Source organism: Pterocles gutturalis, unplaced genomic scaffold, assembly GCF_000699245.1.
Source record: "Pterocles gutturalis isolate BGI_N339 unplaced genomic scaffold, ASM69924v1 scaffold11647, whole genome shotgun sequence".
Lineage (NCBI taxonomy): Eukaryota > Metazoa > Chordata > Aves > Pterocliformes > Pteroclidae > Pterocles > Pterocles gutturalis.
The window spans coordinates 15,672-28,219 of NW_010108037.1; positions in this window are offsets into that span (position 1 = coordinate 15,672).

Here is a 12,548-nt window from a genome sequence, read left to right on the forward strand (position 1 = left end):
TGTGGAAATTACTTTCTCTCCATAATACTGTTAACTAATGGAAGAAGTAGCCAAAGAACTGAGGCTAGAAAATATAGGTGGCATTTCCTGTTCAAATTCATCATCCTTTCCCTAGAGAACACCACAAAAATATTATCATTAAAGATCTGAAAGAAGTGAAAGGGATGTTTGTGAGCCTTAGTGCTACTTGAGGAGACAGAAAGGACATAGAATGGCAGATTTGTAGGGTTACTGTAGACATCTCTGAAATGTTCTACAGCCAAACCTATCAATGAGCTGAGACCAGATTACCAAAGGTGTTGTTTACATTTGGTAACACCTTTTACCTACTGAATTGCATGGACAAGACAGTGTTTTGTGTGTCCAAAATGGAGAGAAAAAACAGCTTTCAGTTTAAAACATTTTTTTTTTAAATTGGAAACACTAAACATAAAACTTCTCATTTTTGGGATTCTAGACAAGAAGAACACTGTAGTTTGGGCTTTGCCCCAGATGCATAAAGCTTATAATTACTAACTGTTTTGTCAGTTGATGGGGTTAGCATAAAGGACACAGGCACCAAATTAAAGAAGTTAGCTTATTTCTACTTATGTTTAAAGTGATAAAATAATGAGAAAAATACTACAGTGAAAATAAATTAAAGCAAGATAAGGTAAAGCAGCAAAATAATAAGCAAACTACTATAGCAAGCAGAAAGTAAGGTAATGCACCTAATCATTACTACATAGAGTTAGCGATGGTGATTAAGAAAGATACATCACCAATTGCCCTATTAATACGTTACCATCATTCAGATCCGCAGTCTCTGGGGAGCCCGGTTGCAGCGAGGATTTGTAGAGTCCTTCCTGGCAACTGGAAATCTCTATACAGTGTGTCCACTGTATAGATGAGGCTTCCAAATTTCTCTGCAAATGTTCCCCTCTTTTGGGCTGTTGAATAAATGACTTTCTGTCTTAAACTGTGAAAAACATCTGGGGTGGTTTTCTCCTTGTTAACTTCTGTCTCGAGCCTGGCCAGGGCTGGAAAGGGAGATAACAAGAACAAAAGAATCTACTAATCTTCATTATGTATCTCTCAACAAAGCTTGTCACGACTTGCCATATTCCTTTGCCATCTGTGGTGATAGGGCACATCCCTGTTTAATTTTGGCTTCTGTTACACAATTTGTATCTTTCTGCTGACTAACCTTACACAGCAAGCGTTACAGCAAAGCTCTATAAGCATTACAACAAAAGCTTTTATAAATTGGCATATATTAATAAGGTAATACATTGCATATGTGATCAATATTGTACATATTAGTTATATTGTTAGGTTATGAGGGTCGCCTAGAGGTCAACTTTGGTTCAGGGCCTCACTGCTCAGGCCCTAGTATTTCATTGACATAGCTCTTTTCCAAATTACTGTATTAAAACCTCAAACATGGCTCTTGCTTCTGCTGCAGGGCAGATCTGCAATGGCTGTTTGGTATCTGAATAGATGATTACTACCTCTGGTTATTTAAGGCCCACTCCAGAATACAGAGGAGTTGTTGCTGCCATTTGCGCATGAGAAGGAAGGGTAAAGTTAGGGCAAACCTTGCGTGTAAGCCTGCAGTGTGGAAATGACAGTAGCTGCTGCTATTTTTAATTTTTTCTTTTTCCTTCAGCACCAAGATAGACAATTTTTTGTTCTAAGGTAATGATAAACTGAGCAAAGTAAGCTTGGGAAATCCCATTCTAGCTTGCTCTCTAAAACATTTAATTAGTATTTTAAAATTGTTAAAATAAAATTAATACTGCAGTTTTATGATGGATGGATACAAGCACTTCAGTAAGGATGGGCTCAAAAGACAAAGAGGGGTAAGGTTTCCATTTGTGTGAAGGAATGTCTCCGATATATGAAGGTCTTTTCTGGGATGGATGACAGTGTGGTTGAGAGCCTGTGGTTCGGAATTGGAGGCAAGACCAGAAAACTGTGGCATTGTATTGAGACTTTTTTGTAGACGACCTGATCAGGCTGACGAAGTGGACAAAGCCTTCTTTAAGGTACTGACAAAGTTTCTGAATCACAGACCGTGGTTTTCATGGAGGACTTCAACTTCCCTGGCATCTGCTGGAAGAGCAATGCGGTGAGATGTATGGAGGATGACAGGGAAAATTTCTTAATACGGGTGCTGGAAGGGCCAGACAGATTATTATAATAAGTGACTACAACAGCTGTGAAATTGTGGACCACAAGATTATGAGTGCATTGAGGAGAAAAAAGTAACAGAATACAGACCTTGAACAGAGAGTATTCAAGAAACTGGTAGGTGGGGAGCTCATGGGAGGCAGCTCTAAAAGGCAAGGGAAAGCTGGCAATCCTTTAAGAACAACATCCTCCAAGCACAAGGATGGTCCATCTCGGTGCTTAGGGAATCAAGTAGACTTCTCAGGAGACTGACTTGGCTAAGCAGGGAGTTCACGATGGAGCTCCAGTGCAAAACAGTATACAAGAGGTGGAAGCACACATAGGCTACAGAGGAGAATTTAGAAACATTTCTTAGGTGGATCTGGGTGGTATTGGGAAAGCCAGAGCTCAGATGGAGTTGAGAGTTGCAAAGGCAGCAAGAAGGGCTTCTGCTGCTACTTTGGTAATGAAAGGATGAACAAGGGAAGTGTAGGCCCACTGCTGAGCGAAGCAGGCAATTGAGTCACAGCAGAGCCAGATAAAGTCTGAGGTGCTCAGTGCCTTCTTTGCCTTGCTTTTCACCAGCAAAGTCTCCCCGGTCTCTATCCTTATTGAAAGGGTTGAGGAAGATGAATTACCAGCCGTGAGTGAGAACTGAATTTGGAATTGCTCAGAAGACCTCAGCCCAAAGAGTTGAATGAGACTACATGGGCAGCATCCAAAGATACTGAGTCCTTGCAGCAGGACAGCTCTTGATTGTCTTTGAAAGGTTATGGAGACTGGGGGAGATACATGATAAAAAGAGAAGAGACTGGCATTTTTTTAAAATTCAAAGAAACAAAAAAGCCCTCACTCCAACTGATTTTACCCACAATGGGAAAATCCGCATCCATGTCTCCAAAAAAGATGTTGAATAACACTAGTCCCGATACCAACCACTGCGGAACACCACTCGTCACTGGTCTCCACTTGGATGTTGAGCCATTGACCACAATTCCAGACAGTTCCTTATTGGCCAATGAGTGGTCCTTCTGTCAAATCCATGTCTCTGCAATTTAGAGACAAAGATGTCATGGGGGACAGCGTCAAAGGTTTTGCACAAGTCCAAGTAGATGATGTCAGTTGCTCTTCCCTTATCCACCAACACTGTAACCCTGTTGTAGAAGCCCACCACATTTGTCAGGCACGATTTACCCTTAATGAAGCCATGTTAGCTGTCACCAGTTTAGATGTCTTAGTCTGAAACTGAATTCCACCTGAAGAGTTTAGGCCTCAGGAACCTGCTTGACAAGTTTGCCTTTGGTTCATAGTAGGTCTTGTTTTACAGATTAAAGAAAATGCCTGTCAGACTGTTGATAAGAAAAAAGACAAAAAATTAAAATGTGGAAGTACCAGATAAAAAATAAATTGTGTCAATTGCGGAAGTAAAGATTTCAAAATTAAATTTTGAACTGTCAGAGTTCTTGAACGTCAGAAGTTTAGCCCATCATGCTGAAAGTATTTTAATGCTCAAAGTTGGAATAATAACACTGAAGACTTTGGCACTGATGTGTGTTTAAAAAACCAAATAAACAAAAGAAAGAAATATTTTCCAAGAAGTTCTACCCAATCTTGAGTTACAGGGTGCCCAGAGAAGGAGCATTACATTAGTAATAACAAAGAATTAAGATATACAATGTAATTAAAAATGTCTTGCTGACCGCTGCATTTATGGAGTCAGCAATATCTTAAAGGAGGCCATGAAGGTAGTACAGCTTGTCTTCCTGCTTTTTCCGCTTTGTTATCACTTGTATTCCAAGTGTCAAGTTTATGCTATAAGAAGTAATTAAATAATGCTGGTATCTGCCCAGTGCAGTATTATGCTATTTATAAATAGCTTTATTTTTATTCCCCAAATTTTGACAATTTCCAGCATTGATAGACCAAAAAAAAAAAAAAAGTCAAATAGAACTGGAAGAGGATTGAGGTCTGAAACTGAAATGACTATTATTGACATTTCAGTATCAGGAAAATTTTATAGCCATATACTGAATTTGGGTTCTGCTTTACATCTAGGGTTGGGATTAAACAATACTGTCAAATTGTAAAATGATACAGATTAGTGCTACAGTAGGATGAAATGAAGGCCATATTATTTGAAAAATTGCTACAATAATACTAGTTTACTGTGAAAAGCCAGAATAGCTGCATTTGTAGTATTTAAAAGCTGCTTTTTGTTCCACATCCTTTTCATTACACTATTGTACAAATTCTTTGAGAATACATATTTACTTCTTGCTTGGAGAAAATGGTGAATAAATATGGAAATATGGAAAACATATTTGGAAAAATGTTTTAATGCTAACCACATAGTTTGTGCTGATTTTTTTTCTGAGACGCAGTTAATTTTCTTCATAATAGCTAGTATAGAGCTATGGTTTGGATTTGTGTGGGAAACAGCATTGATAATAAAGGGAAGTTTTACTTACTGTTGAGCAGTACTTACACCGCATCAAGGACTTCTATGCTTCTCACACCAACCGACAAGCAAGTATGCTGGGAGTGCACAGGAAGGAGAGACAGAGTTAACTTTCTTCACACCAGCTAGTAAGAGGCTCTGTTTTGGATTTGTGCTGAGATGTAGGCTGGTAACATAGTGATTTTTATAGTTGCAGCCAGGACAGTCAAGGACTTTTCAGCTTCTCTGCTGTGCCAGTGTCTGCAGGGGCAGGAGAAGCTGGGAGGGAGCACAGCCCCAATTACTAGCCTTGGATTTGACCTTAGGTTTAGGACTGAAACCCAAATTGGCCAATATTACATTTCATATCTTGCACATCATGCCGAGTAGATAGATGAGGGTCTGTCCAGAAGTTCTCTCCCTCTGGGTTGCCCCTCTCTCAGGGTCGTCTTGGTCTCTTGGGCACTCGGGCTCTTATCTCTGCTCTGGGATTGTGGTTTTGGGATTCTCCCTGCTCTGAGATCGTTGTCTGGGAACAGACTGAGCCTTGGTTATCAGGTGGTGAGCAGTATCACTGTGCATCGCTCATTTGTATATTTGGATATATTACTATTATTATTATTATTTCCAATATTAACATAGTCTAGTTATTAAATTGTTCTTATCTCAACCCATGAGTCTCTTTTCCCTTTATTCCATTAATCCTCTCCCCCATTCCTGGGAGCGGGGGGAGGGGGAAGGGTAAGCGAACAATATTGTGTTTTGCTGACAGCCAGGGTAAAACTACGACATTGTGGGAAGAAGAAGGAAGGGCAGATGTACAGAGTGATGGTGGTTATCTTCCCAAGTAACCATTACGCGTGCTGGAGCCCTGCTTTCCTGGAGGGGGCTGAACACCTGCCTGCCGATGGGAAGCAGTGAATTAACTCCTTGTTTTGTTTTGCTTGAATGCACGGCTTTTGCTTTACCTATTAAACTGTCTTTATCTCAACCCGTGAGTTTTCTCACTTTTATCCGTCCAATTCTCTTCCCCACCCCTCTGAGGGTGGAAGTGAGCGAGCGGCTCTCTGGGGCTTAGGTGCCAGCTGGGGTTAAACCACAATGTAGTTGTTGCACGTGTTTATGAAACACATAGATAAAAAAATTGGAGAAACTGTTTCAATATACTTGCATTAAAAAAAAAATTCTCTTTCCATCATTGCATTCGTTTACTGGTCGTTTCCTGACAAACTGGTAGGTAAAAGTTTCAGCCTTTTCTTATGCTTCTTTCCCCAGTGGAATAGCTGAGCTTTTACAGTTTGTAAGTTTTCTACTGGGTCCAGAATGCTTTGAGCTTTCTCTGGTCCTCTTTTTGTTCTTCCTCAACTAGGAGACAGTGTAGGCATCTTCTTTAAAATGGGCATGTGAAGTATATAAATCATTGTTCCATTTAGAGGTTTCTGCACTTAGCTTGTGAGTAAATAACATTCTGGTTTCAAGAGATATGAAATTGTTTTGTGGTAATGCATTCTAGATACTTCTTCTCAGGTAAACTGTAACATGGATGTGTTGGAAAAATTCTGATCAATTTTGCAGTAAATAAAGGCATTGTGATAACTTAGACATACTCTTCTGTCACTATTTCCCAGATGCTCTGTCTCTTCCTAAAAATAAATAGGACTTTTGGGTTAGGAAGAAATTACCTGGAAGTTCTCCTATGCCAAGTGTGATATTTCATAGAAAAACCAAGTGTGTGGGGTTTTTTTAACTGAAAAATTGAATAATTACAGTTTTCTCAAGGGAGAAATGTAAGATTAAAAGAGAGAAATAACTCTTGATGCAAGTACTCCAAAGTATTTTAGGTGTGCAAGAATACACATTGCTATGACTTATACTTCCCAATGTCAAACTGTTTAAAAAAAGAAATTGAATCCATCGTCTTGCACGTCTTTTCTGCAGAGAATATTCTAAGATAGTCCACTAGATTTTGAAAGTAATGTTGTAATATTGCCATCACCTAATGTTAGAAGTCTTGAGAAGACAGGAAGCTGTGTTCTGATCTGATACTACTGTCTAAATGTAGCAATGTTTTAAGACAGAATGCAGATGGAGTCAGGACAGTGTCTGGGTGATGTCTTCAGGACCTGATTTACATGCAGGTAACGATGCCTGTTACCTCTCGGGACTTGGCCTAAGTTTAAAGACTTTTGTGATGACGATTATTACATTTATGTTAAATTGATCAATACTGACTAAAATGGTAATGGTTTATGTTCTTGTTTTGACAGTAACTTCAAAAAATGAATTATCTGGTTTTTAAAAACTTTAAGTGACTCAATAAATGCTTTACTGTCTTGTAATGTTTTCATGAGCTTCTGTTGCCTCTCTGGTGATTGCTTAGTGTTCTGTGATTTTTGCTGGTATCCAGATTATTGAAGGATCTATCCTGAACATTAAATATTGAAGAACATAATCGTGCTTATGCAAGTCAAACTGGACTGTTTTGTTTAGAAGGGATATTAGCTGTGGGATATATACACACACACACACACACACACACATATACAGGAGCTACAGGAGAGATGGGGAGGAACTTTTCATCAGGGAATGTAGCGACAGCACAAGGGGTAATGGCTTTAAGCTGAGAAGGGGTAGATTTAGATTAGATATTAGCAGGAAGTTTTTTACTGTGAATGTGGTGAAGCATTGGAACAGGTTTCCCAGCCAAGTTGTAGGTGCCACATCCCTGGAGGTGTTCAAGGCCAGGCTGGATGAGGCTTTGAGCAACCTGGTCTAGTGGAAGGTGTCCCTTTGATCTTTATGGTCCCTTCCAACCCAAACCATTCTACGAATCTGTACGTTTGGCTGAATTTTGTTATTTTTTTTCTTTGTGTCTTTGTTGTAACAAACTAAATTGTGAGAATGTAATTATGAATTGGTGAAGATCAGATCACCGTTTCTTTCCTGCTGCTAGATTATTTTATAAAATATAAATATTATCTGTCAGTAGAGAATGCGATTGATTTCACTTTTTCTAGCAGGAGTTAGGCATGCTTTTATCTTTGGGCACTATAGCCTCATACATGTAGAGGTGGAAAACATGAGTCAATCACAGAACATGCAATATCATAACATAATATGCCACTTGATATAGCAACATAAAACTCTGTTGTGAGGTACTAGATATTGCGGGAGCAGCACCACCTGAGTAAAAGCAGCAACATGGCACGTGCTCAGTATTGACTATCACTGTCTCTAGTCCTGTTTGTTGATTTTTTTTATAAACACTTATTCTTTCAGTTGCTTAAAAAATTTACACTTGAGAAATTCTTGTAATCATATAGGGTAAGGCAGTTAAAAATATGGCTGAATGACGTAACTTTCTGAAGGACATAATCTTACCTATTTTTCAATAATGTTTTGTGTACCTATGATTTGTGTCAAATTTTCCTTGATATGCAAAAAAAAAAAAAAGGGGGGAAAAAAATCCTAACAGAAACTTTTGAAACGTGATATTTTCAAGAACAGCATATAGTTTGGTGGGATATGTTCCTCTTCTAAGAGAAGAATGATTTTAGTTCTAAGATCTTGAGGTATGCTGAGGAATACCTTTCACCTTGAGCACTAGCATAATTTAACATCATTCTAGAAAACAACAGAGATACATTCCTGCACTGTTCTGAAAAAGCACTGTCATGTCATATATATTATGCAGAGACAATGAAAAATAGGACTCTGTCCTTTAAATGCAATAAAATTAAATGCTTTTGAATCGGAGAACTCTTCTAGTTTGATACCGATGATAGAAAATACCAGGTGCCACAATCTTGTGGGAAACCTGGGAGAGGAATCTCTGGGTGGCTTAGCACAAGAGTTGTGATAACTGTTCTGCTCCCTTACGCATACTCGCCTCTCCTCTGTGGCTAAGTAGACAGACAGTAAATCACATGTTTTCTCTGGAGGCAATTACCACACGTATTTTGAAGTAAAGGAAAGAACTGAGCCCTAGCATGAAGTCATTCCCATCTCCAGGACTGGAGAAACCTTTTCCTGTGAACAGGTATCTTCTTCCTCCTCTTTCCGTATATATTTATATATAAAGGAAATGGAACAGACATGGATTATTTTTTTTTTGTTTGCCCTTATCAAATGGTATTAGCAGGTTTGTACATGGAGAAGAGACATATTTTGCCACATTTTAGACACGTAATCATGGAGTCTGAATAATGTTTGTGTATGTCTTTAACTTTTACACAAAGTGTTTTCAGTCAAGTTCATTAGTTGTTGCATACTTAACTGGAAAACAGTGGTTTTTGTATAGTTTTTAAACATAGAATATTTATAATATCCTTGCTTAATAAGCAGAGCTAGTACCAATGCCAAGAGAGATTTTACTTGTGCATTTGCAAATTTGCCATTGCCTTAGAATATAAAGTGGAATATTATGGCCAGAACTTTTCAGTGGAATAAGATAATTAGATGCTTAGTAATAAATGTAGCTCAGTGAAGCAAAACTACAGTTAAGTGAACTCAAATTTTCATACTTCATGATATAAGCTAGCAGTATTAAGTAGTAGAGATCAGAAAGGACATTCTGTGTTTCATAAGGAGCACAGCGTATTTAGGATTACTTGAGTTGTTTCTTTGTTTGATATCCATTGAAGCCTCAAACATTGAATCAACTAGTAACAGATAATGTGCCTAGATGATACATTAATTGGATATGAGAATTTTCCATGACAGAGAATTTTCCATTATAGGCGTTGGATACTGAGCTATTGTCTAAGGAGGGTTTCTGCAATCAGACTGAACATTGTTTACAGTATGTTCTGTTTCAGAGTACAGTCTTGAAAAAAACCTTTGAAATGCAAAAAAGATATTTTAGAGAATGGCAATTCTATTTTGGAGAATTGAAATTTGGCCTGTTTGAGGAGGAGAGAACCAGATCCACAAAAGAGCTGAGATCCTCCAAAAAGGCTTTTAAGTAAAGTTTTAAGTAACAAAGTCTAAATTTGATCTGTAAAGAACCTTTCAGATTCCCACAGGAGTTTGAATTTTCACTGTTGAATTCCCTCATTGCTCAAAGCTCTGCTTTTCTTGATATCCCCAATTCTGTCTTTCTCCTCAGGGCTTAGCAATGTGGTGTCTGTTTGCTTTGCACCTAGTGCATGTCAGTACTTGTTTGAAATTTTGTGTTTGACCTGCATCATCTGACAGCTCTAGAATGTCTCCTAATCCAAGAAGCATACTCTTACCACCTGTACTATATGCCTGCTGAATTGTTTCATATACAAAAGGTGTTCTGTGTTTCCCAATCTCATTCTGTAATAGTTTGTGTAAATGACAATTACGTACAATGGCTGATCAAAAGCTCTGCATGTTAGTTCATTGCACGGTCTACATAGGCTGCTTGTCTGCAACATCATACAATGCATAGGAGATTAAGTTCTGCTTTCTTCCCCCAAGGAAGGATATTCAATATAAGGCTGACAAATTTAAGAATTTTTTTCTAAATTTTGTCTTTCTTAAAACTTGTCTTTCTCTGTAAAATTGGTTGAAACTGGACACCTAGTTCAAGATTACTAGTGATGACAAATGGAGAGACGGAAAACCAGGGCATTTGAATGGCTTCTTCCTTTGGAAACTAGTTCAAAACATGATTGATGAAGAGCTACAGGTTTTTTTTATGTCACCTCATATAAACTATTTAGTTGGTTTAGAGCACTTGAACAAGAAATGGGAAGCATGCACTCAACTCCAGTTTTCTGTTCTGCCTGCTGGAACACTCCCAAACCCTACCGTTTTGGAGGTGTTCCACATCATAGGGAAGTTAACGGACTTTTTGACAAGCAGGTGCATCATATTTAAAAATCTATGCTCATAATCCTCAGTGGCTTTGTATCCATTTTAGCTTTGGCTTGATTGCTTCATCAGTAGTCGATTCCTAAAGAATGCCAAGAATGTCCCTACCTCAGGAGGAACAGAATGTTACTAGTGCAGCTCCTCAAAGCACCTCTTGTCTAGTTGCGTTTTGGTGCTGTTTCACTTTCAGTTGTTGGAATATGTGGTTTGTTGGGGGTTTTTTTAAGGTAGGGAATATGTTATGTGTAAATTCTTGATTGCTTAACTATGACAATGTTAATTAGTTTATCACTTGTATTATTTCATTAAAGCTCTTCAAATTAAAAATGCTTAAGTGTTATAGCATTTTGAACTGTTTGGATAACTTTTTTTTCCCATATGTGTGTTGCTAAGGTCTTTAGGTTCCTGTTCTTCATAGAGCCACTTGTACGTTAAATACTGAGAATAGTCAAATTCCTACAGGACTTTTGATGGCATATCTTACACAAGTCTTTGCAAGACTGTGACCCAAGACCTTTTAGAACTTGATTTCCAAAATAATAATGTTCACTGTACAGGGACAGCAGCATATGGCAGAGAAGCCACTTGAACTATATGTCTTGAGTGGTGCAGAATTCCTCTCTGTGTGAGGCAACAGCTTTTAACTCCTACATTTCTTTCAGTGTACTTAGCTATTACCTTGAGAATAAAAAATACAGCCTTTCAAGGGTTGCTGAAACTTCTACAGACTTTTATTTTCCTTCATGTGAAATAGGAATGGAATGCTGACCGATAAATTGGGCTCATCTGCTAAGTGGTGTATGCGCGCTGTCTAAACATAGGCTTGTTACAGTCAGCAGAGGCTTTTGAGGGCAATTATGATGTTCCTTTTCTGAAAAACCTTGCAGAGGCTTAATTAGCTAAAGCACCTAACAGTAGATAACAGAAGTCAAATAAGCTAAATTCATTCACGCTGTTATCAGTGTTCCTTCATAGTGCTATTACTATTCTAACTACAGTTAGAGTTAATAAATACAACAGTACTATAACTTAGCAGTAACAATACAATTAGTAAAATAGTCTGTTCAGTTTACTTTAGACCATTGAGTGTAAGCTGCCTGAAACAAAAATATTTAGGAGCTGTATTTGACGTAAAAGCTGTAGACAAACCTTTTACTCCAAACATAAAATGTGTGTTGTGTCCTCAGTTCTGACATCCCTTTCTTTGCTGTTCTGTAAATTGGTTGAGCAAAGTGCTTGGACCTTTGTAGTATTTCAGCTGGATTTATGTAATGTATCAGCCTTCAGATTAGACCAGTGTATATGAAAGGTAGATTTTGGTAGAAGAAAAGCGATGCAACTCCTCTCTAAGAGTTAGTAGCATGAGCTGCTTCTGCTGAACTACTGTTCTTCAATGAGAGGTAGGTAATAGTTTGGTCACTTAACACATAACGTAATGTTTCCAGGATTTTCTGATAGATGTTATCAGTGATGATTGAAATACTTTTTTCTTTTTTTTTTTTAACATGCAAATTATATACACACACATACATATTCTTATGTTGGTTTTGGACAAACCACAGGGTTCTCAGCCTGGCGAAGTTTACATTATAATGCTTTCCAGCGAACAGGTGCAATATCAATGTGCAACTCATTTTAATTGATTTTTATTCATAGTAGTATAAAGTTTCATTTAAAGACCTTAGAAGGCATTATTTGCTCTCCACAGCAGTCTTTCCAGGTGCTCTTATTTAAATGGGATCAAGTGTTCTAGAGGTTCATGTGTTGTGACAATTTGAAATGAAAAATGGAGTAAATGTTTGGGTTATTCAGTACTTGGTTATGCACTTGTATTCCAGAAGGGCTTCACTTTTTTACTGCTGCTCTCCAATCCATCCTTGGTATGCTATTAATAGTGGGGTTTTTTTTTTTTTTTAATGTGATGCTTGGAAAGGGTGTGTAAGCTAGATCTATCTTATCAGGTAACTCAGGTAGCCTACTGTCCATCTGCTCACCCACCCGTCCTCTGTGACCTTAAAGCTTCTTCCCCATCATGTTACTAAAATTCATGTGCTGCATCGTTATATGAAGAGACCTGCACTAGTCATATAACGTTGGCTGTATTATAGCCATGTGCATT